Raw genomic sequence first — 25,076 nt, forward strand, 5'->3', positions numbered from 1 at the left:
ACATCTATGTATTTAAAACTAAAGTCCCCACTTGTTCCCACTTGGATATTTACCCTTTATTTGTCATTTTGACAACTGTTAGCAGGGCAGAAAGTAAGGGAAAACATGGTCACATGAGATTGTATGTTTGGATAGAAAGAATATAAGATCCCGGTGTTCTTATACATGCATTCTATATATGCATTTCTTATCCCTTTCTCTATGTTTCCTACACAGTATTGCTTCACTCAGTATGTCAGTGTATGTATGAGCTGTACATTCCTTATTCTGGACCTTCACTGTGATTTCTGATTTTGCCCTTGACTGTACTTAAATTAAATATCAATACACTTTGGACCTGACTGACTAATATGTACAAATATGCAAATACTCTTATACATCGATTGAACCACAAACTAGTTAAAACAATCCCATCATTTTCCCACAGCATTAATATGCACATGGAACTACAGCAGCAGGTCTACCTAACACGTTTGCTAAGAGGTGTACATTCCAACCTCTGAATATATGCAAGATAAGTGATGGTTTACTACAATGAAAGGTTTTTATCCTAATGTGTCCTAGGCAGTTCTGCGTTTTTGAACATGCCTTATATGAAGGAACAGTATTGTATTAAAACTGAACTCTAGTTTTACATTCAGTCTTGCACAGTTGCAGTTGCACAGTCTTGCACTCATGTACTAAAATTGCTTAATTAGATTTCACGTTACACTATGAGCTAATCAAATCATTCCGGAGAACATCCAGCATCATGATGCTTTTTTGCTCTACCCTTATTGTTCCTTGCCCACCCTTTTTTATTTATTGGAGTTTCTTTCTTGCCCACATGTCAACATAAGGCATGATGCTTTGGTTTTGTAATTGTTAGCTATGTGTGTCTCAATAAGTATATATGATCCTTCTCACATTATATTTTTTTATATGTTTGGAAAAATGTTAGAACATGCAATTCATTATTTATTGTTGATTCACATGGGTGTTTCTTAAAGTGGCTAGGGACACTAAATGTGAGCCACCCATTCTACTCTGAATTAAGGAAAGCCCTACTATTTTTCAGTAAAAATCAGAGTTAGAAGGCTAGGGTACAATGGGGTGTTGGCTGTCATTGTAGGGAATAGGCATGCGTCGCAAGCAAACACAAGCATGTCTATAATTTCTATAACAGCTCTTTGATGTTTATTAATCGAAAATCAGGCTTAGTATATCAGAATCCCAACAAATTCACATAAAGAAGGGCCAGGAGCTGAGGAACAGAGTGAGCTAGGCAGAAGACCCTTATGTCTAATGGGAAAAGGGGAGAAGGCAGTTAGGTGCAAGTGGGGTCAGGATGAGGCTAGGTTGTGATTAGAAAGAGGGATTAGAGGTGTAATAGTAGGGATATTGTTCCTGAGTCAGTGGTATGTGCAGCTAAGAACCAACATATCAGTGTGGAGCAGATCCCAAGTTAAGAATGGTTGAGCTAGTGTCTTCGAGCACCTGCAACCTGGGGTATGTTATAAGGTTTGCTATGTGTAGGGGATCTTATGGTATTATGCATGACATACCGTGGGATTCATCAAGACAGAAGGGGGAGGTGCTTCACCCTCTTCTTTTTGTTTTAAAAAAAGGTTGTTACAGTTAAATATATATATATATATATTTTTTTTTCTTCATATAAAAGGGTTGTCTACCCTTTTAAGTAAAGTAAAAACTTTAAGTTTAGGTGCGCTTTAAGTCAGTCCTGTGCTGCTGTGTGTTTCATTGGTATGTGTAAAAATATCTAAAATAGAAAAATATTTAAATAGAAAATATTTATACTCCTGGCAGGAAAATGGATCAATATGCAATTTTAATGCCATTAAGTACTTTTTATGATTGTTATTTTACATTTTTGTTCATCTATTCATGTTTTTCAGCTGTTTATACATATATATTGATCAACCATCTACTGAGACCTTTAAACAACAGAAACAGAGAAGAATCTAGCTACCATGGAAACACAAAGATATTACATTTGAATCTTTTAGAAAATCCAAATGGAATTTTTAGTAATATTTATTGGATGTGCATTGCAATCGTAAGCAAATCACACACATGTTGGTTTGTTCATGTGAGAGGACACAGTATGTAGTGATGCACTGCCTATTTTTCATTTACTTATCACTAGATGGCAATGTGCTATTTCATAAAATCACTTTACGGGCAGATGTTTCAAGATGCCAACGGTTTATATGAGAACAAAAGAGATGGACATTGATGCCGTTTGGGCAAATTACACTTCCACTGCAGAAAATGTGAAATATAACTTTTTTCCTCTAAGGACTGTAGTGTGCAGATCTTATACTGAAGCTCACTGAAGTTAAATGCCTCATGCATCTCAAATAAAGTATGCACTTAAATATTTATACAGCCTTTCCAATGAATGAAAAACAAATACACGGCATCAATTGAAAATATGCCTTTCATGTAACCTTTTGATTTTTATTATTAATGCAATAGAATGTACTATATGGGCAACATATGCAAAACTTGCAAAAATTGCAATATGCATTCTAAGCAAGAGTACTAAAATAATGTCTTCGTTTTATTTGCAATTCTCCAAGGGATTAAGATAGATACTTGAAGCATTAGTATCTCTATTTATAAAATTGCAGGTGGCATCTCTATTAATATTCTCCTGGCTTACTGTTACTTATTGCAGCAGCATAAAAAGCAATATTAATTATACTGAGCATGGAAAATCCATTCTTACTGGCCTCGTGCAAATCTAATCATCATACATTTCAAGCTGTGACTCATGCTGATAAAACATCTATTGGCAAAAATGTAAAAGTATTTTAGAGACAAAAAAAAGCATATTAATGCCATTTTTCTCAGTTAAATGCAGTTAGAGTTCAGTTTATAAATGGCAAGGCACTTCCATGACAATGAAAAATGGTTTCTGTGTGTTTTTTAATGACAACAAGAACGATAACCTTCATTTCATAAAGATCTTCTGTATCTGTTAAAGACCTTTTAAATAGAACTGTATATAATTCTGCCACCTGGCCTATGGTGTTATAAGTTTAAACACTTTGTGATAATTGCATATTCCTAATGGCGGAGCCCCCCACAGGGTGCTGATCTCTAAGGGGCGCTATAGCAGTCATCCAGTACGGGAATATTGGATCTTTCTTGGTATTGTGATTGTTACTGCAGAATAGATAGTTTTCTATCTAGTGTTCTAATTCCATCCAAATTTCCATGCAAAAAGTGTTACATTTTTTTGCATGGAATTTTTTTTTTCATTGTACGCTATAAATTTATAGGCATAACCCACCAAAATTTGTCAAATATTTAATACATTTAGCACATTTATCAATAAACTTTAAATAAAAAAAACAAAAATCTGTTAAAAAAAAAAATAAAAAAAATAGTTAAACATGTAATGTATGTGTACAGTAGCTTGTATAATATATATATATTATAATTATATATATATATGTTATTTGAACATTTCTTTGTATTGGACTCAATACAGCTATTTTGTTTTGAATCCTATACAAAATTTTTCAAATTTCCCGCCGATCCTCCCGCCCGCACGGACGCATGCACCAATGTCACAGCACTTTGTGGCTGGAGATCCATCTGCTGTGGAGTATTTCCAGACCTCAGTGATTGGATGTTTATTTAGGGATATTATTTAGGGTTAAAAAAAAACAAAAATACAGCTTCAATCTCACAGGGCAGACTGATCACTCCAGGGGTATCCAGCATTTGGTCCCGCGTCACACGACATTTGTCCCGGAGCCAGCATTCCGGGCGCCGCCATCCTCATCATCTTCTCTTCCTGGTTTTTCATTTTACATCACCCGACCCAGGCAATCTCCTTTGCTTGGTTTATTGTATACATAAATAGATAGTACTAAGTTTGCATACCTAAAACATACTAAAAGTATGCAATCTTTATTCAATAAAACCCAATAAAACATGACAAAGGATACCAAGAGCCTTATAAGTTACTTAAAGCAGGGCACAGCAGACACAATGCTTTTTATAAAGTATTTAAACTAAGCAGAAATTACAAAATGTATCATTATCAGAACTTAAGTTTTTGTTGACATATTAGGGTTGATTTAATAAAGCTCTCCAAGGCTTGAGAGGATATACTTTCATCAGTGAAGCTTAGTGATCCAGCAAACCTGGAATGTATTTCTCCAAAATATTTTGCTATTTGCTAGCAAATGTTTTGAATCGTGGACCAAATCTATTCATTGGAAAAAGTGTATTCTCTCCAGCCTTGAAGAGCTTAATACATCAGGCCCACTAAGTCTTTATAATTACATAGGGTAAAACAAGTTACCTGTTTATGGAGTTTAACAAAACCTCATACCCCATTTAAAAAAAGAGAAGGCATAGCATATTACTTTGCATATTACTATAAAGTAAGAGGAAATCCAAATATTTTGTATTTTTGACATGAAATAAACCAATAACATTTCATATACATTTAAAAAATGATTAAATTTTGCAAATCAGATCTAAACATTTGTCAATGTTTTCAAATCCCTAAATTGTTGTGGTTTAATGTCATTTTAGGTTGAGGAATGATGTATCAGCTCAAAAAATGGTTAAACGTGCCTGTTACTATCACCCACTTAGGTCCTGATAATCTGGTTAGTTTGAAAAAGAATATACACAGAAGATGGTCTAGTTATATATATTAAAAGGGTGACACATTTTTGTAATCTGTTTTATTTACAGGAACTAATATATCTTGCAGTATAAATGTTGTACACAATATAAACTTCACATGAATGCCAGCCCTGAAGGAGCTTAAAATACAATTTCACTATTGCAGTGAATAAGGCAATTTGTTGTTCCAGATTAAACAAGCAGATATCTGGCTATGTGCTATGTCACGAATTTAATACATTTACAGTAAATAATATCTGACAACAACAAGGAGAAATACACATTCTGAACCTCCACTAGTTTATGGTGGTTAGCCCTACTGCATCACTCAATACCTGGAAGTGAACTGATAAATGTTCTTTTAGATTTCTTATCTAAATTTGCTGCAAATTCATGTATCCTCACCAAACTGGTTTAAAACATGTCTAATTTTCATCTGAAGTTCTAACCTTTATTAAAGAAGGAATCCTTAATAAATATGTAGTTGTTTTGTTTGGACTATGGCCAGCCTAGGTTCTCATTAGGCAACTAAGAATGCTTTCTGTTTCATGAGTTCTTCAAGGCGCCATCAATGGTGGCCACTTCAGGCACCATTCCTCAATTACAAGGTCTGTTTGTTGTAAGGAGAGCATTGCTATCATGAGGATATATATGTTTATAGTCTTATGCCTGGGAAATAAAAAAAAGGCATTTATGTAAGGTCAAACAGCTTAACTCTCTTAGTGAGTGTTATTTTCTTATTAGTGCCTCACATCATATATGTTACATTTATATTGCACCATCTAGTTTAGGGGAGTCCAACTCCAGTCTCCAAGGGTCAGATGTGGCCCGTGATCTTCACATTCCTTTACTGACTCTCCAAAACATATCTTAGAATATATTTACTATTTGTTAGAGAAATAATAAAATATAAATAGAGTCTGGCCTACCAGGACTGAAGTTGGATTTAGGGGCTGAGCCAAAGACCTATGCATGTAGAGAACCAGAGGAATGTATCTTGTGGCACTGTGAGCTACCTGCAAAAGGGATGCAGGAGCAATGGGCCTGATTTATTAAAGCTCTCCTAGCCTGGAGAGGATACACTTTCTTTGGTGAAGCTGAGTGATCCAGCAAATCTGCAATGGATCTGGTCCAGAATTTAAAACATTTGCTAGCAAATATCAGGTTTGCAGGATCACCCAACTTCACTGATGAAAGTGTATCCTCTCCAGCCTTAGAGAGTTTTATTAAATCAGGCCAAATGCAAGCAAAATGCATGTCTAAATCTTAATGACCCGAAATAGTGTTTGGAAAACATTTTTATTTTTATAAAGTTGCCTTGTTTTTTCCTTAGAAGGACAGTTTAAATAAAACCAGTGCTTTCTGAAAGTGTTTCTTTTTAAAGTTATTATTTTTGTATCTTCTGATTATTACTGGACAGTATCAAATAGTGCAGAATGGCATCTTGAAATACACCTGCAATATCAGGAATATCACCTAGCATTAAATTTAGAAAGTTGGCGGTGGATAATATTAGTTTCGGATAGGCTGATATTTTAAATTGCCTTGAGCAGTACAAAAGGTGATTTAGGCATTACAGTTGTGACAAAGCTCTTATTTTCTGCCTCTTACAGAATAATGTTGCTATGAAAATTCCCCACTGTATCCTGCTTGATTGCTGTGCTATCCCACTGTATATACTTTAATGCATGATTGGGTTATTATTCAACTTGTCTTTGCAAAAATGTGTCACTTTCTGTCCTCAAAACAAAAGAAATGTTAAAATGTGTTCAGGGTAATACAGATATTATTGTGGGTCTATAGGTATAAAATATAATCCTTGCTAAAGATTATAATTCTAATTATTCATCCTTTCAGACTTGTAGCATTTAATACTGCTAAAGTACTGCTTTGAACACAAAAGGATAATAAAACTATGTGTTCAGCAGAGCTTATTGCAGATTAAATAAATCAGAAATGTTGCTTCTAATAACATTTGTTGAAAAACTGTATTGAATTGAGAAGTGGCGGTGTAAAATATGTTAGCGGATTTGCAAGTAGATTCCTTTCATTTTATGCTTGTTGTGGTTGAATAAACAAGACAAGTATTAAAGTACAATAAGAAAATTAGTTTGGCGAAGACCACTGCTCTTTTGCTAGGAATAAATGTCCAAGCACTATGCAAAGTTGGCAACTGTCACAAGAGGTAATTGATTTTAAATAGGTTTTCCAAATTCATGTTGGTGGCCATATCAATTTTGAAGCATTAAAAGGGTTTGATAGCAAATCGGAAAGCCACTTTAAGTAAAAGCATATTTCACCTATGTGAATTGTAATTCCACCTGACCAAATCACATTGTGTCCTGGCAAAACCAACTTTTTTACTGTTCCTAAAATATTAAATCATTTTCAGGTCCATGGTTTACTTTAGTAAATATTAAAAGTTTATAGCAGTCATAAATTGATTTTGTAACATCTTTCTAACAGCTACTGTGTGATATCGTGCTAAGCATATAATCCTTGCTCTTTGCACTTACTAAATGTAACTAAACAAAGGATATTTTTTTTAAATAATTTTATACGGTGACCATGTGTATGATATGAAGAGCATCAGTTCATGTGTGGTTTCAGAACCAAGCGTTCCTTATTGTTTACAGTAATTTTTATTTTGTAGTCAATGAAAAGTGGGCATTGTGGGTCAGTTGCTCTTATGTAAAGCAAGACGGACAATGTTTCACCAGCTAAAAATAAACCTAGCCAGGCTGTGGGTATTCAGCTATTTATATATGCTTAGAAAGCTGTATTTACACCTCTTACTGGCCTTTATTTTGAAGATTAGAAAGCTGGTAGGCCACTGAATCACTGTTGAGAGAACAACTTCAGTGCTTCTGCTGTGAACTTTGAGGATGAATTGTTCCATATTGCTTGCATCTAGATAGGCCAGTTTAAGCTTCCTTTAAAGTTTAATTTATTTGAAAAATGTTTTTTACATTTATTCTACTAAATATTAATTATACTGTAGTTGCTTGACTGTTCATAGCTTTGCCACAGGTTCATTCAAAGCTCTTATACCGTGCATACTGTCAGTCCCAATCTTGAAGAATGATTGTCCTAACTCTGTTATGAAAATCATAATGATAACACAAATTCAGTTATGAGAAATTTATCTTATTTTGCCATACATTTCTGCAGGCTTTAAAAAATATGCATATTTTCTAGCACACACATATGTGTAAATATGACTTACCAATGTATTTTATTAAAGAAGTATTGGTTATTACCTGTAGAACATTGCTGGTCCTGTTTGTATATTACAAAAATTATTTTTAAAATCTTTTTCATGACAAAAACAGACTGACCCAGTTTTTCTTTTCACATGCATACATAATACATTTAGTTTCTGATTTGCTCTGCTTTGTAATTAGTAGGATTCCTTGATCACAGGCTTGGTAAACTGTATTATAAAACTAAAATCAATACATGAAGTAGAATTAGATTAACAAAACATTTACTAACTGTTTGAAGGGCTCTCCAGCTAGGAATATTATGATAAAGCCAGGCTGACAGTAAGAAAAAGGATTTGCGTTTAAAAACTATTTCCACCACATCCTATTTTACCTCTATAATGTATATATTTTTCATATTTATTTAGTATTCACATTGGCATAAAAGCTACCTGCCTTTGTTGAATAGGTTCTTTAAATGCAATGTAATATATCCTTTCAGACTGTTAGCGTTGTAACCTACTGTGCCATTTGTAAAGCATTTTAAATTATATGCAGTAGCAATTCATTTAATGGAAGTAAACCATTTAACTGGATAACTTAAAGTCATTAAATCCCAATGCATTGGTTTCATAAAAGTTTCTTTATAAAATGTAATTTAAAATATTTTTTCTTCAAGCATGTGATTGGGTGACGTCTCAGAATATGTTGTTAGATTGTATTATATAAAATATATTTTTTATTTACTTCCTTTATAGATTTAGTACCAGGTTACAATCTTGCTTCTGTATGACAGCTAATTTTAGTGCAGTGCACAGTCACGTACAGCAGGATATACGTATCAGACCCATGGAATAATAAAAATGAAACAAAAAGGAGAAGGTGAAATAAAGGTTTTTGTTAGTGTACAATTGTCTTTTAATGACTCCTGTGATGGTATAGCTTCTTTTAACTGTCTGACATTATCTTTGACAAATAAAGCCCCTTTTTAGCTGGGAGTATAATTTTAAATACTGAGAAAGAGAAGAACTTAAAATGTAACTAAACTAAAAATATATAAATAACATTTCCCTTAAATCCAGCCAATCCATCTGTCCATCAGGAGGTTTCTTCAATCGGGTCCCATGTCATTCCGGTATCTTTCTTCGGCCTGACACTTCTTCAGTCTAGTCCCTTCTTCTTCATACATCACCCAATATTGTACTGTATAGTTATACCGTGCAGGCACAAGACTGGTTGACATAGATTTGCCCAAATCATGCAATTCATTTGGAAGAGTTGAACAATTGCATAATGTGTTCTTGAAACATTTATGAATCACTGTTTCACAATTTGAGTTGATGAATTTTAGCACTATTATCTTGGAATATGCCTGTCATTAGGGAGGAAAAAACACATTAATGGAAAAACCTGGTTATTCAGTAAATGTAGGTAGTCAGGTCCAAAATGTTACATATCCTGACCAACTAAAGCAACTGCAGCCTGTTTCTTTAGTGTAATCCAGGTAAATTGTTTGCCAGGCAGTTTATTTAGATAGTTGTATTACGCTTGACCGCCACCTACCCTGATCTTTGCCTGTACCTGGATTACGCTTGTCTGCCATCTGCCCTGACCTGTGCCTGTACCTGGATTATGCTTGTCTGCCTTCCATAACCTGTGCCTGTACCTGGATTATGCTTGTCTGACGCCTGCCCCGACCTTTGCCTGTACCTGGATTATGCTTGTCTGCCTTCCATAACCTTTGCCTGTACCTGGATTATGCTTGTCTGCCCCTGCCCTGACCTGTGCCCTTACCTGGATTACGCTTGTCTGCCACCTGCCCTGTCCATCAGTCCAGAGTACCTGATCTGTGCTGTCCCTACACTAGAGCCCTCCTCTCTCCTGCTGGTCCCTGGTGGGGAGAGCCCAGGGGCTGCCACCTGGTGTTTTTCCACATCAAAGTAGTCTGGTGGCCATTAGGGTCACCGGCTCATCATCCATTGAAGGGTGCTCTGGTGAAGACCGGGAGACACTTAGACTCGGCGCCCCAGATAATCCCCCGTCACTTGCTAGGGGTGCGGTCCTAACAGAATGTAATGTTTCTTGTAAATTCATGTAATCCCATGCATACTAATATTCATATTGAGAGGGAATGGATGAGTCAGCACTGTAGTCAATGAAGTCTGTATTGTTTTGTGCAGTGCAATCATGTGTTAGACTGGAGTTCAACTGATGGGGTTTATTTATAAGTACTAAGGAAACCATAGCATCCTGAATATCAGAAATCCCAGGTGAAACCATTTCAAAATAGCTGCGATGGTAAGGAACCCTTACAGTCTCCAACTCCAAAATGTGTTGTGGATGGAGGCACTTCAGAGCCAATTATATCTGTGGTGGTTATTGCCAGATGTTTAATAAAAGCATGCAGTGTGTGCAATATCAAATATATTTTTAATTCTAACTCAGGAACATTGCTTAGCCATTTACTAGACCATGTTGATTTGATTTCTGAAATGTAATAATTTGTACATTTGCCTGTGAAATAAGGTGGATTTCAAATATGATGTATGAAACATTCAATGGAACTTTTAGATTTGTGGGGATTTATTTTTCACAGTGTAATTATTTGCTTAAAAACATATAAATATATTTCTACTGAATAAATTGTTTTACAAATGCTTCATCAAACTAATTATTTTACTTTGCTTTAGATCAGCATGGAATCATTTTTTGAGACAATTATATATACAATTATTAATTATAGACCATGAAAATGAATAATAAAAATAGAAATGATAATCTAGGCATCTGATTTGCATTAGAAACAACTAAGTTTACATTCCTTATACAGAATATTTCCACAAGGTAATATCACAAGCAGTAACAGTGCTTTAAAGTCTATTTTAAAGTTCTTTTCAAATTACTATATTTTTAGTTTTATATAGTTGACCACATTGATGAGTTACATATAATATTGGTATTTTTGTACTAGCAAGTAACAAAAATTCAGAATCACAATGAGGTTTCCACTTCAGTGCTTACAAAAAGTGAAAATTGTATGAATGCATAATGAGGAGCACATCCTAATTCTACTTCCTTGGCTGTGAAAAGTTACATTCTCTCAAAACATTTATCTTTTGAAATTTGAGAATGCTTGATTAGTGTTTTCAATTTCCAACTCCAAATAAAATTCCTAAGACTTTTAGATTTTTTTTTTTTAAGAACTTGCTATGTTATTGTGTTTTTCATTTTTTAACTATCCCATTACCTGATTTTTTCAGACCAGTTTTTACTGCTGTTATAACTTTATTTGACTTTAACTAGCTAATGTTTTAGTCTATCCAAACAGTTGTATTTTTAGGACAAATATGGCTTTAACTATGAACCCTTTAATACCATTGCAGTTGGAAAAGTTGTTTGTATATATGCAGCACTATATACACAGCCTTATATATATTAACAAAATCACTTTTTACTTAAATTTATATCCACAATCCCAGGATGCATGCACCACTTTATTATGTACAACCTGATAGTACAGGTTGACATGCAAAAATCCGGTAATCAATGATCCGGATCCTTCAGTTTTCTGGCATGGATTTTGGAGCGCATTTTCAAATTTACAATGTTTTATGGAGGCGCTGTTTATGTTTTGATGGTGCTGTACTCCAGAATTAGCTGTTAAGTTTTGCTTTTCCTCCACAAATTGAAGCTGTTCCTCTTGCTGAGGATGCTGTTACTGTCAATCATGAAGATGATCATCCTGACAGCCCATCTTGCTATTTAGCTTTTTTTTGAGGGTACAGTAATGAATAAAATTCTAAGGGAATTTTTTGTTTAGTTGAACTAAAATTCTGTAACACTTTCTTATTTAGTTGGTGAACATTAAAATTTAATTTGCTTTTAATTTAGTGTTATTTCATTTTAACATATACAGCATAAATATATTTCAAAAATCCGGCACTCCTTAGGTTCGGAGGTTACTGGATTTTTGAATGTCAACCTGTACAAGGTTGAACCCCTTTGTTCCTTTAGAGTAATTCTTCTGAATTTTTCATTGTAATTCTTCATGGCATAGATTCAACAAGGTGCTGGAAACCTTTCTCAGGGATTTGGCAGCATATTGACATGATAGCATCACATGATTCCTTTAGATTTGCTGGCTACACATCCATGGTGCGAATCTCTTAACATTCTAAAGGTTCTCTATTAGATTTGTTGACTGTGGAGGCAAATTGAGTACTATGAACTCATTGTCATGTTCAAGAAACCAGTTTGAAATTATTTGAGCTCTAGTGTGTTATGATTTGAGTTTAGTGGTGTATTATGCTTATGGAAGTAGCCATCAGAAAATAGGTATACTGCAGTCATGAAGGAATAGAAAGGTGAGGCAAATGTGGGCTCCTGCTGCAGTAGCATTCATAGATGCTCTTCTGTATACCTTTTTTGTAATGAGTGACTATCCTGTTATCTTTTCATTGACTTGAACCGTTCTGGCCATTCTCCTTTGACTTCGGCCATTAAAAAAGCATTTTTTGCCCAGAGAACTGTTACTCACTGGATATTTTACCATTCTCAGTAAACTCTAGAGATTGTTGTGCGTAAAAATCCCAGAAGGTCAACAGTTTCTGAAATATTTAGACTGGCTCATATGCACCGACAACCATGTCATGTTCAGTGTCACTCAAATCACAATTCTTATGCTCGGTGTGAAGTTCAGCAGGTTGTCTATACAATGTCTACATGCATAAATGCTTTTAATTGTTGAAATGTGATTGGCTGATTACATTTTTGTGTTAACAAGCAGTTGAGCATATGTACCTAATAGTATTCATCAATGAGGTTAATTAAAAAACAATTCTTTCATTTTTTCTCACACTGTGCATAACTCACACTGACATAGAGGGAAAACAGACGCAGCAGCTATATGTGATCACAAGCCAATTACCATAGCTCTTGACATTAAATTATCATGTCTGTTGTCTTCATAGACATCAAAGTAAGGACATTACTTTTGTAAAGGTTTACAAAAAAAGATTATCTCTTTTTTTTTATTATCTGCAAAACTAGGGAACAGATTATTATCACCAAAACTGCCAAGCGTGATGTGCCCAAGCCAAAAAAAAAAAAAAAGTATGATAGAAAAATTAACCCACTGGCTTTGTGAGTTAATACAAAACATTCCCTGCTCCCCTCAGCAATTTTGGTGACAAGTCTATGTTCAGAGGCTTTGCATTTAAGGTGGCTTTAAAAATGTGCCTCTGATTTTACTTTCTATACTTTGTCTTCCCTCCCCCCCTTTTCTCCCATAGCAGCTTTGGTGAGAATACCATGTTCAGAAGCTTGGCAATCAACTTATAAACTCAGGACATTAAAATGTATGAACTGGCAAAAATGTGCCCTATTTTCAAAAAAAAAAAATTATAAATAGGATCTTTGTAACAAGATCACTTTTGTGAAAGTCACTTGCCCATCTCTAGGTGCCATTCCATTCATGGGCACTATACCCGAAACCAGTGTAGTTTCTAAAAGCGTACCTAAACTCAGAATTTTTATTTTACTTAAAAGGGTAGACAACCCTTTTATTTAAAGTAAAAGTTTTGTTTGTTTGTATTTTTTTTAAAAATTAAACACCCTGTTTTTTAAAAAAAGCCCCTTTAATTCTTGATTGCCTAGGGAGTGCAGGGCCTTCCAGGATACCTACACCACGCATCCCAGGAGGCTCTTGGAAGCCCTTTCATCAAAGCATGCTCAGTGAGATTGGCAATTTTTTTCCTAATCTACTGTCAGGATCTCCTCAGACAGGTAGCACGGGATCACCCAAGGCACTGAGTCTAAGTGACACCAGGTCTTGACCAGGGCAACCCGCAAGGGGTGGTGGCCTAGTAGCCAAGAGGCTACTGGGCTCTTTGCTGCTGGGGGTCACCCTACCCGAGGAGAAAGGCTGGAGCGGTCTCGGTGTAGAGACAGGTGGCAGGTGGATTCAGTACATTTCCAGGCACAGGCCAGGGCAGGCGGCAGTCAGGCAGAGTCAGGTTCCAGGCACAGGGTAGGGCAGGCGGCAGTCAGGGAGAGTCAGGTTCAAGGTGCAGGTCAGGTCAGAAATCACAAAGAAATCACGAGCAGAGTATCAAGGTAGCTGGTGCAAAGTCACAGCACCAGCCTCCAATACTGCTGAGGATAAATAGCCTCTGCCCCTTTAAGGAGCTCCTCCTCCCTGTGCTGTGCCAGTGTGAGCAGAACAGGAAGTGCTGCATGTTCTGTCAGCCAGAGACAAATAGTGAGTTCTGTGTTTGGTAGCTCGGCAGGGTACACAGGCACAGGATGCAGCAGAACGATTTAGCAGGGGCTGCTGTGGGAACCGACAGGTATTATGACATCTACGTGACCTGATCTCACATAAAAATGCAAAAAAGTGCACAAAAAAGTGCAAAAACGGGTGATTCAGGAATAAAAACCCGGAAGAAGAGAAAAGAAGATGTGGGCGTCCGGTGCTCTCTCGGCCCGACGGGACCCGATGGAAGAAACCTCCCGACGGATAGACTGATCTGCGGGATTAAAGGTAAGTGTGATTTTTTGGTTTTGTTTTGGATTTACTTCCACTTTAAGCTCAAAACATTTGACAAAGCTTACAAGACTTTGGTAAACTACAAGAAGGACGCACACAAAACATCACCTTAACCTCCTAGCTGTTAAGCCCGACCTTCGTACGGGCAAAAAAAAATGGCTAGGATGGTTAACCCCGAGTTTTTTCCCATCCTTACTTACCTGGTCCCACTGTGCTCATCCAGCGTCGTGTTCGTGTTCCAGCGTCGTCCTCCGTCGATCGCCGTCCGCCGATCTCCCTCTCCAGCGTCGGGTGTCCTTCGTCGGGTGCCAGCGGGACCGGTAAGAAGCCGGCCGGCATCTTACCAAAAAATAAAATAAAAGTAAATAACTTGGAAATTCAAATTTATATTTTGTATTTGATTGGATACAAACTTGCGTATCCAATCCAAAACAAAAAAATAAAAAAAAATAAAATAAAAGTAAATACATTTTTTATATTCATATTATCTACTAGAACCCCTGTTCGGACATATTTCTGTAAGTTACAGGTCTACAATTTAAAAAAAAAATTTCATGAAAAACAGTGGATCACTTTTGGTACAGAAATCTAGACCACAGTGTAACGCTCAGGTGGTTAATACCGAAGATCTGATCATGTCTTGTGTAGCCAGATTTTCGCTCCCTAATTTTTTGCTGCACAGCATTCTCCCTTTTCAACCCTTTCTCAAATATAGACAACACATCAGTTTGGGGTAAAATATCTTTGTATCTGTGCATTATAAAACACAGTTATTAACCAAAATAAAACCGTCTTAAATAACCATATATATAACATATATTATACAACATTATCCCAATCCCCTAAAACCTCTGCTTACATTCCACTATGTTCCATTTGTCTCCATGCCTTACTTTCTTCATACAGAGGAGAAAAAAATGATTAATGACAACCAATACTAATCGTACATTTTAAACCGGAGCCATGACAATTATCATTATCATTCCAAGAGTAACATGTCTTAGGACAAATACTTCCACATGACAAGACATACCTACTTCCACCGATAAAAAAAGAGCATATACTAGAAGAATATTTCTTCTAATGTGATTTTATGGTCCTAATACCCTCCATTTTTATAGACATTACCTGTACGTTTGCAGCAGTTTAATTGTAGTAGAAGAGTTCTGGCTAGACCAGCAATACTACAGGGCCATGTTAGACATAACTTATAATTATTATTTAAAATAAAAAGAGAGCACACTATACTGTTCCAGGTTTTGGTTACAAGGGTCACCTGATATTGCAGCAAAGCCTGTACATTTTTTGTTTGTAGTTTCTGTTTGTTAACATTAAATAGCATTAATTCACACTGAAAGGTCTGCTTACACAGCTCATTTTCAATGTATTTGGGCCAACATTTAGAAAGTGATGCTCTTATTACAGCCAGCTTACAGCTGGTGGTCGATATAATGAACTTTCAGTGACAAATCTATGAAATCTAGGCATCTGACATTGCAAATTAGCACAGTTCAGGAGCCGTACTTATACCTCTAATGTGTGGACTTTGCAATTTGCATTTTAATACGATGCAAACAGAAAATATATGAATGCAGTTATTTTCATTGTCACTTAACCTTGAGTCAAAATAGGAAATTAACCAACATACTTATAAACATCCAGAATAAGTATTGCTTAGTGGCATTGAAATTAATAGTTAAAATTAAAATATTTACCCTGTTTTTGGAAGGAGGTTCTGATAATATCCTGCTTACTAAAAACTACAATGATCCAGTGTAGTGCAAAATGACTTTGAGCTTATCTGGGTTCATGATCATAATATTTTTGTATATTTTTGAAATTTTAAAATTTATTATGTCATTAATTAATTTCTATTCAGCTTTTAAAACTTTGGAACTGTCATTCTACATTTCACTGTATTATATAGTTAATAACTGACCTGCAATAAGTATGCAGCCAATAAATTCTAAAATTCCTTTTCCATCCCCAGTGCTCATCTTCTCCATTATTTCCGCATAACTCTTTGGTGTTAACTGTAACTGATAAAGTATAAACTAAAGAGAGAAGTTACCAAACACTGGGTGTTAAACTGGTAAATGGGAATGTTAGACACAGGGCTTGATTTATTAAAGCTCTCTAAGGCTGGAGAAAATAAACTTCATGTGAGAATCTGGATAATCCAGCAAATCTGGAATAAATCCAGGATTGAAAACAATGCAATCCAGGATTGGGCCAACTAAAAGCAAATTATTTTAAAGACACTAATTCCAGGTTTTCTGGATCACCCAGGTACTCCTAAAATAGTCTTGGAGAGCTTTAATAAATAAGGCCCAGGCTGTCCAAAGGGGCCATTGAAGAAATGATCGAATTCGGCAGACAGACTCTCCATTGACTGTAATGCTGCTCTAAAGTAGTTATACATTTTTTTACACAGATCACAACCATGCTGTCTTGGATTGGACAGATGTTTATGTTTGCTTTGTCTTGTTTTCCCTAATGCAAAGTACAGCCCCTGACAATCAGCAGCCAATTATGACCTTCCCAGCTATTTAGTGCTATTTAATGAACAGGTTCAATGAACTTCAAAGAATGTTTGCAAGGCCGGTAGTAAACAAAACTTGCACATGTTTACCCATTGCATATCATAGGTATTCTGAATTTGCTAATTTTTACAATTTACAGCCAATAAGTCACTGGTACTTGACATCAGTCAATGTTTAGAATAAAAACTGACAATTTTATAAATAAATAATAACAGTGTTTAGATTTAAATAACTTTAGAACCTACTAAGAACCAGAAGACTTTTATATGTCCTGCTATGTAAAACCCTGGAATTGAAGGAGGGTGTACTTTCTTTTTCACATTACTGTTAACCTCTGAATACTATTAGTAAATATATAAACTAACATAATTGGCAATCTTCTGTAAGCTGGTTCTATATACACAGTCCTGTAAGAGGTTCTGTACAACAGGCACATTTGAAAAGGGTTCTTCCTAATTCACAAGTCAGAAAATTTGCAGAACTTTCTATCTTCTGATAGAATCCTCCTGATCCTAAAGTTGAATTTAAAATACTACCATAGTAAAAGCAGATTTCCATGATACAGTAGTACATCACTTTTTTCTATAAGTATGTATGTAATATAGATGTCAAGTAAGTATGATTTGGATATAGATGTTTTTCTTTTAACACAACAGATGTTGAGTTTACAAACCATATCATGCTAATGTTAAAATGTATGCCTGTCTGTGAAAAGTCTGAAGCATATTCCTGCACATTTTGTAAGTGAATCTGAAGAGAAAGAAATATGCTTCCATTTGTCTTTCATATAGTGCAAGAGTAACTAAAATAAAACTGTCAGAAAAGATGTAGTCTTGAAATAAACCAACACATTATATTGCTGCCAAACCCACAGGGATGTCCTTAAAGCTGTGTCACTACTGTGAAAATATGGCAGAAAAAAATATATTTCATGAAAATTCAGAAAGAAACCACAAAAACTGTTTTACTGAATTTGAATGGTGACTCTTTTTTATTTTGAAAAAAAATGTACACCCATATTTTGTATTCTACTGGAAACAGAGCTCAATAACAAAAGAAAAAAAAAGTTTTCTGAATTTCAATAGAGATTGTTCGTTTGCAGATTGCAAGTAACCTAGACTGTTTTTTTGTGTCTACTGGAAAAGGCTCCTATCATTATTTTTTAACTGTATGCCACTTCTAGAAAATACTGTTTTTGTCATTAAAACACACAAAGAGCAATTTTACTTGCAGTCAATATTTTATCAATATGGCCATTACTTAAAATAGATCTGCTAGACTGCCTGTGTCTCCTGGGGAAGAGCATGGAAAAGCCATAAAGTGCATTGAGAAGTAGTCTGAAGCTCCCTGTCTTCGTACAGTTTTTTAGATTTAACAATAAGAGGAGATACTATTCTAGCACTTTGGTGTAAAACATCTTAATACCTGTGTACATACCTGTACATCTCTCAGTTTATCCTCATTGAATAAATATATGGTAAGAAAGCTAATATTTGCAGTTCTACATTAGCATATATTTTCAGGTAATTATGCTGCATGGTGAAATGCAGAACTAGAACATCAATATTTCTATGCTACCTTATCACTAAGCATTTGTTTCACTGGATAAAAGAAGAGGCTTTTTAAGGCTCACTAATAGAAATCATAAAAACTTAATAGGCATTTCCACTAACTAAACTAAAGCAGCTAAATTAAAGGTGGTGGAAAGGTGTTGATCCCTCTGTGACCTTATTCCAGTTGGTCCCGCGCAATACTGTCTTCCTATTTCATTCTGGTGTGGACTGGTCACCGGGTGCCAGCATCTTCTACTTCGTACATTACGTAATCTTTTGCTGTGCAGGGGCGCACATTCTGGAAAATGTAAAAAATGTTCTGATCCCACTGTGAGATCAGCCCTTTTTTTAACATTAGAGGAAAGCTCCTTCTGCGCATACCCGAGATGTGATGTATGTATGCCAGGGGGCTGCAGGCTTCCAATTCGAACTTTACCACTGCAGCAAATATAAAAAAAAAACAAATATTAAAAAAATAACTAAGAAAAAAATTAAGACATGGCTGCTTCTGCAAGAAGAGGAAAAGTAGACTTATCAGAACTATATTGTTAATATTGCAAATGTGAGAGAACAGAACTTGAAAAGAAATGGATTAGCTCTCTGTACTGCCTTTTCTACTCCCATTCTTAGCTCTGCTCTACAGGGATGAATATTTGTTATTTGATAAATGTAGAATAGGATTAGCTTTAGCTAATAGGCCACTTTGATCATAACAAACTTTATTCTCAGTTTCTAAAGTTTGGATTGTTACACGTAACCCTATAACTGCTTTAAAAACTTTCTTTTTTGTTATTTATTTAGTTGTTGCACAGCATGTCCAGATATGTAACTCTAACAGAAGCCAATCCCAGCTTAGATCTGGGTTTTCCATCCTGAGTTTTGTTAAATTGGTATAAGGTTTACACAGAAGGATGGCTAGTGGAGGTGGAAAGTGAACAGTTTGTCACTTTACAGGAAGATTTCTGACACTTTACAGACAGTTGAGGTTATTGTTTCACTGTTAACAACTTTTCTAGTAGAAAATGTATTGGAAAGTTTTATATTTCATACTGTACACAAGTACTTGTCAAAGTATTTTTAAAGCAGTTTCAGCCTCATTTAATCGATTTAAAAGATTTTGGCTACTCAAACATACAAAAGCAAGAAGATAAAGATTAGGATGCATTTTAAAAGAAATTTGAAAATGAATGTCAGTAATAATCACTATGTTATATGTAAATTGTATTTTCCAGTTCCAGTTGCAGTCAATTTCTAAATAAAATTGTCAAGGAATTTATATTCCATGCCTTTGTTCACATGATTGGGTTATCGTTTTCCTAGAAATATGCAGATAGCTTAGGATCAAATTAGAGTTGTCATCTGCAAGAAGAGTTATATCTTAAGTGAAAAAAAGGTTTTGCCTGTACATGTATAATGGCATGTAATGGATGCAGCTACTTGCTCATCAAGAGAAGCAGGTGAGTATGGTGAGTATATATATATATATATATATATATATGTGCTGATATAAGAGCCTCTCAATCTAATAGATATAATCAATGCAATTTTGTTGTTACAGTATAATTGGCTGCAGCTAAGATCAAAGGCTTCCCCTGTGGTCTTTTCCTCTGAATTCAACCACACAAATCTATAAAAGAGAAAAAGAATGTTCTGAAGTCCAGTATTGCCTTTATTTATCCACTCCTGTAATAAGTACTCTTCTGCCAAAGTTGCAGAATGGTTTAATAGTCTGTCAATCATTCCATGTTATCAACTGCTAAAAGAGTTGAGAAATTTACATTAAAATATGTGAGAATATTTAAATTAATTTAATTATTAAGGCAGGTTAAAACCAAATCTCTCTTAACTTTAAATACTGAACCCGAGCAGTTGATTTTTACATGACTATATAATTGGAAGTAATATTCACACAACTTTTTCAGTGAAGATAGTAAACCATCCAAAAAATTGTAACCATTTAAAAATTATGAGTAATAACAAAAGTTGCAAAATCACTTAACCAATAGTTGACAAAAGTTTACCACTGTTCTTGTCCAGAGTTAAGTTACTGGAACTTAAGGTCATTTCACCTGTATGATGTCTGTGTTCATGTCTGCAGAATTATCTGGATGCAAAAACATCCCGGTATGCTCTTTACTTACAATAATAATAAAACTACGATCCCATAATATGATTTTTGTTAGTCAGTAGATGGTAGCTTACAACTATAAGCAGGACAAGAAAGGGAATCAGTAGGGCTTTTATATTATCCTCAATGCAACAATGGACTATACTCATTTTTTTTGCAATCTTCTTATTGTCTTAAAATATTTAACAAATTAACCTTCATACAAAGGTAAGGCAGATGGCCTGTCAAGTTTAAGTAACTGATTTGAGTGATTATTTTTAATGAATAATAAATAGTCAAGGTTAATAAGCACCTGGAAATAGACCAAAAGTATACTATGGCCCTTTTAACTCCAAAGCTCAACACACAAATTATGTTTGCCTTCAATGTATTTTCCTGTAGGGGTTTTTAATCAAGACAATAATGGTAAATAACTAGAATAAATGACCTTCCACTCCAACGAGTTGCCATTCCTACATAATGTTCCTTATCCTGCACTGGTGCATATAGACAATGTAGATGTGCAATAGTAAAGAAAAATAAGTACAATCAATAGAAATCAATTTTATCCCTATAAATAACCTTCACAATTCAGCATCTTTGAAGGCAACTGGCAAAGTAATACTTTTTTACCTATGCAGAAGTAAACAGGAAAATGTACAAAAAGTATCACTTGAGAGATGCTGATTTACCATTAGTGGGTATTCACTTAGCAGACATTGGCTGTGAGACTGATAAGATGGAAACTGGCTTGATTCAGAATTATTAACTTAGTTTGTCTAATGGCCCTTGAACCACACAGTCTTTATTCCCTTACTATATAAACCTCATTGTTTCTCATAAACCTCAAATGTCTTCAGTAAATGTCTTTTTAGTGTATTTTTTATAATTTAAACCACTTCTTACTTGGCTTCAAATGTAAGTGCCTAAAATTGAATGTCAGCCATTGTAGTCCTCTATACAGAGATGTAGATAGGCGGCACAATGAGCAAATTAAATATGTTGTAGAACATGCTGATACGAAAAGATAGATGGCAGGTAAATACACTCATCAGTCTCAGGTAGGGTCAGGCAAAAGTTGCCAGTTTTCTATTTGAAAAAAAGTTCAAGTTCGAGGTAGAAATTTCAATTACATTTTGAAAAGTTTGATTTTCAGGATCAATTGTATTGAAGTCTATAGCCATCACCTTTTACAGTTAACTTCAAAGACCCTAAACATACAGTAACCCAATTTGCTGGGGATGCCTGGGGAAATCATGGGATCATGCCCTAAAAGCATGTTTTTTTTTCCCAAAGATTAACTGTGACGTATAAGTAAGAATAGCTGTTGTTTTTTTTAATACCAGCCATTGCAGACATTTTATGTTAATTCCAAAGCCACTGAATACAGTATTGTCACTTAAAGTCATCAGTTTTCTTTTGAGGTTAACCAATAAATACTGAAACTAAATTTAGCCTGGCCATCCAGGCTTCACAAAATAATTAACTAGGCACATAATATTTCCTTCACATGCAACACAAAAAGTTCCAGCATACAGAACAAAAGTTAAAATTGTCTGTTTTCTCCAGCTGCACGTGTATGTTGGCATGGGCTGCAATTAGGTACATGTGTCCACCAGTCAGGGGCTAATAAGTATAAGTTCCCAATTCCACTAAGTACCCCACAGCAATTTAGACAACACTCAAAATTAGATCCAAAAGGTCATATGTCATGCAGCATATTAATAATAGGCAAAATTATTTACCACACCAAAAAAAAAATATACATATATATATATATATATATAAAGCTAATTCAAACTTAACCAAGTTTTAGTTGGAGACTTTGATTAAGCACACCAGTTTTGAAATCAACCCTCGCTGCTTCACACAACTACTGAGGTTTAATCCACAGTATTAATTTTGTCCTCACAGGGGACCCAGCCTTATGACACTTGTTTCCTGTCAAAACAGGTACTCTTTTATTTTGCTTAATTTTAACCTTTTCCATTCAAACAGCTGGAGAGGATACATTTTCATCAGTGAAGCTGAGTGATCCAGCAAACCTGGAATTCATCTGGTCCAGGGTTGAAAACATTTGCTAACAAATAGCAAATTACTTTTAAGAAATCTATTCCAGGTTTGTTGGATCACCCAGCTTGACCAATGAAAGTGTTTCTTCTCCAGCCTTGGAGAGCTTTAATGAATCAGCCCCCTCATCTCACTTTACTGAAAAATCCTTCTGGTGAAAAACGTGGGGACCTGAGACCTACCCTTCTTTCTTCTACCTGATGCTGTCTGGACTGCAACATTCTTTTCTAAGCTATAATCCAAAATTTTATGTGCTAGGTGTGCTCTGTTTAGTTCTGGTTATATACCATAAATATAAATATATATATTTATATATATATATATATATATATATATAGTACAAAGAGTAGTATCAGAATGTTGTCTAAACTCTTTCCGGCACAACTTGCATTTATGAATAAGAGGTAGATTGCAGAGCAATTTTTTGCCGTTTTAAATCAGTGTTTTATGTATGAGCAAAAATCCTATTTTTCAATAAATGGCAGTCTCATTTTGAATAAGGAAGCTATATATTATCCCTGCAGTCTCCATAATTTTAAGTGTATCATTAATGTGGGTGATTATGTGAATTTCAAAACAATTCTGAACGTTGTAAATGAGGTTAGAATGGTATTCATTACCATAACCTCCTGTGACTTTCTTATCCTTTAACCATTAATCAGCTAACTAGGTAATGAAATTAGCTATTTCGTCATGTAAACCCAGCTGAAAGGTGTTGTCGTGCTAAACTTTAATTACATGTTTAATCATTAATGTTGTGAGCCTTTTCCCAGTTGATAGCAAGTCTATAACATGGCCCTACATTCTCTAGGTATTTTTACTGCTTTATAATAAATGAGCAAAATATTCCTAAAACATGAATATTAATCACCTTAATATAGTGCACCAATTGCTTTAAGCTAGTTTCACAAGGGTAATTCTACTACAGTTGTAATTACCAGGTCTTGTTGCCAAAATGGTTTAAGGGTCATTATAATGAAATATTACCTATTGAGAATAAGCTACAGTATAGGTATCTCATTTTCTGAAAAAAAAAACAATATAGCTTTATGTCTACCATTCAGGTAATATTTATTAGTTTGTAATGACATGAGATTATAATGTTATTTCTCATGATACCATTACAAGAAAATCAATTAAGATAAAAAGACAAGTTACATGAAAGTAATTGCTTAGTTCAATCAATTTATTCTGTAATATATTAGAAAATTTTGGATTGCTAAAGGTATGTTCAGGATAACTGTATAACAGTTAGTTATTTTGTTCCATACTGACAATATATAACATGACGTTTTGTGGTGAAGAACAGATTTAGTTACGAGGACTGAAAACCCATAGCTGACAAATTTTGTTTCTGGTATATGGTTAGAAAATCCATTATAATCCCATCTGCTTCCTTATGTGACAAGTGTCTGAAGTGCTGCTCATGTTTATCCTCCTTCCTCACCATACACCTCGATTAAGCTAGGCTGTTGTCTCTAAACCTATGGTTTTAAAATGTTATTAGAACAACACAAAATGTATTTCACAAACATGTGTATTCAAAAGTAATAGTATTTAAAAGTATGCACAAATGCAGCACTAAAAGTTGCCATGGTATATACATGTACAATAATGTTGTAGTACGATCAATGTATTCTGTATGAATTAATTAACATTTCAGTAAAGCAAAATCAAAAGTGTAAAATAGTATAAAACACAATGATCGTTAAAGACCTGATCACACTATGCAAATAGTATAACTAGGAATGTAAGATGTCACACAAAGAGGCTGAAAAATTGTGGCTTCATGGATTCTAGTTTCTAGGGTGTCATGGGACCCTTCATCAAGAAGGACCTCTTAATTTGAAAAGTATTACCAGATGTCCTTACATATATAAATACATATATATTACAGATCTTACAGAACTAGAAAATTTCTAATATGAGAGCACATAAGAAGTTCTAAGGCAAGCTTTCATCTAACATTGGAAACTTAAAAAAAATAAAAAGGGCTCCAATAACGAGATATGAGTCACTGTTCTACCACTGTGGTAATTTTCATAAGAACCAAAAGAAATAAAGAAAACTATGTAAATAGGGGACTAAAGCCCCACCTGTTGACTCAATAGGTGACTGCATTTATGTATATTATTCTGTATTTATCTAATTCATTTTGAAATCTGATGACAAAAATTAATTAATACAGAAAACACGTATAAACCTTCATGCATTCTGTTATGTAAACAGACATCCTTGTTCTCATTACTGTATACCATGTTTACACTAGTAAAACTAGTAAGTAATATTCAAAGTCAATTTGGACAATACTTATATGTATATTTACTGGTCATGGGAGTTTTGTTATCGCATTATGGCCAATCATGAAAGCTGAAGATCGTCTCCATGAAAAAAGAAGGA

This window comes from Pyxicephalus adspersus, chromosome 1 (assembly GCF_032062135.1).
Source record: "Pyxicephalus adspersus chromosome 1, UCB_Pads_2.0, whole genome shotgun sequence".
Lineage (NCBI taxonomy): Eukaryota > Metazoa > Chordata > Amphibia > Anura > Pyxicephalidae > Pyxicephalus > Pyxicephalus adspersus.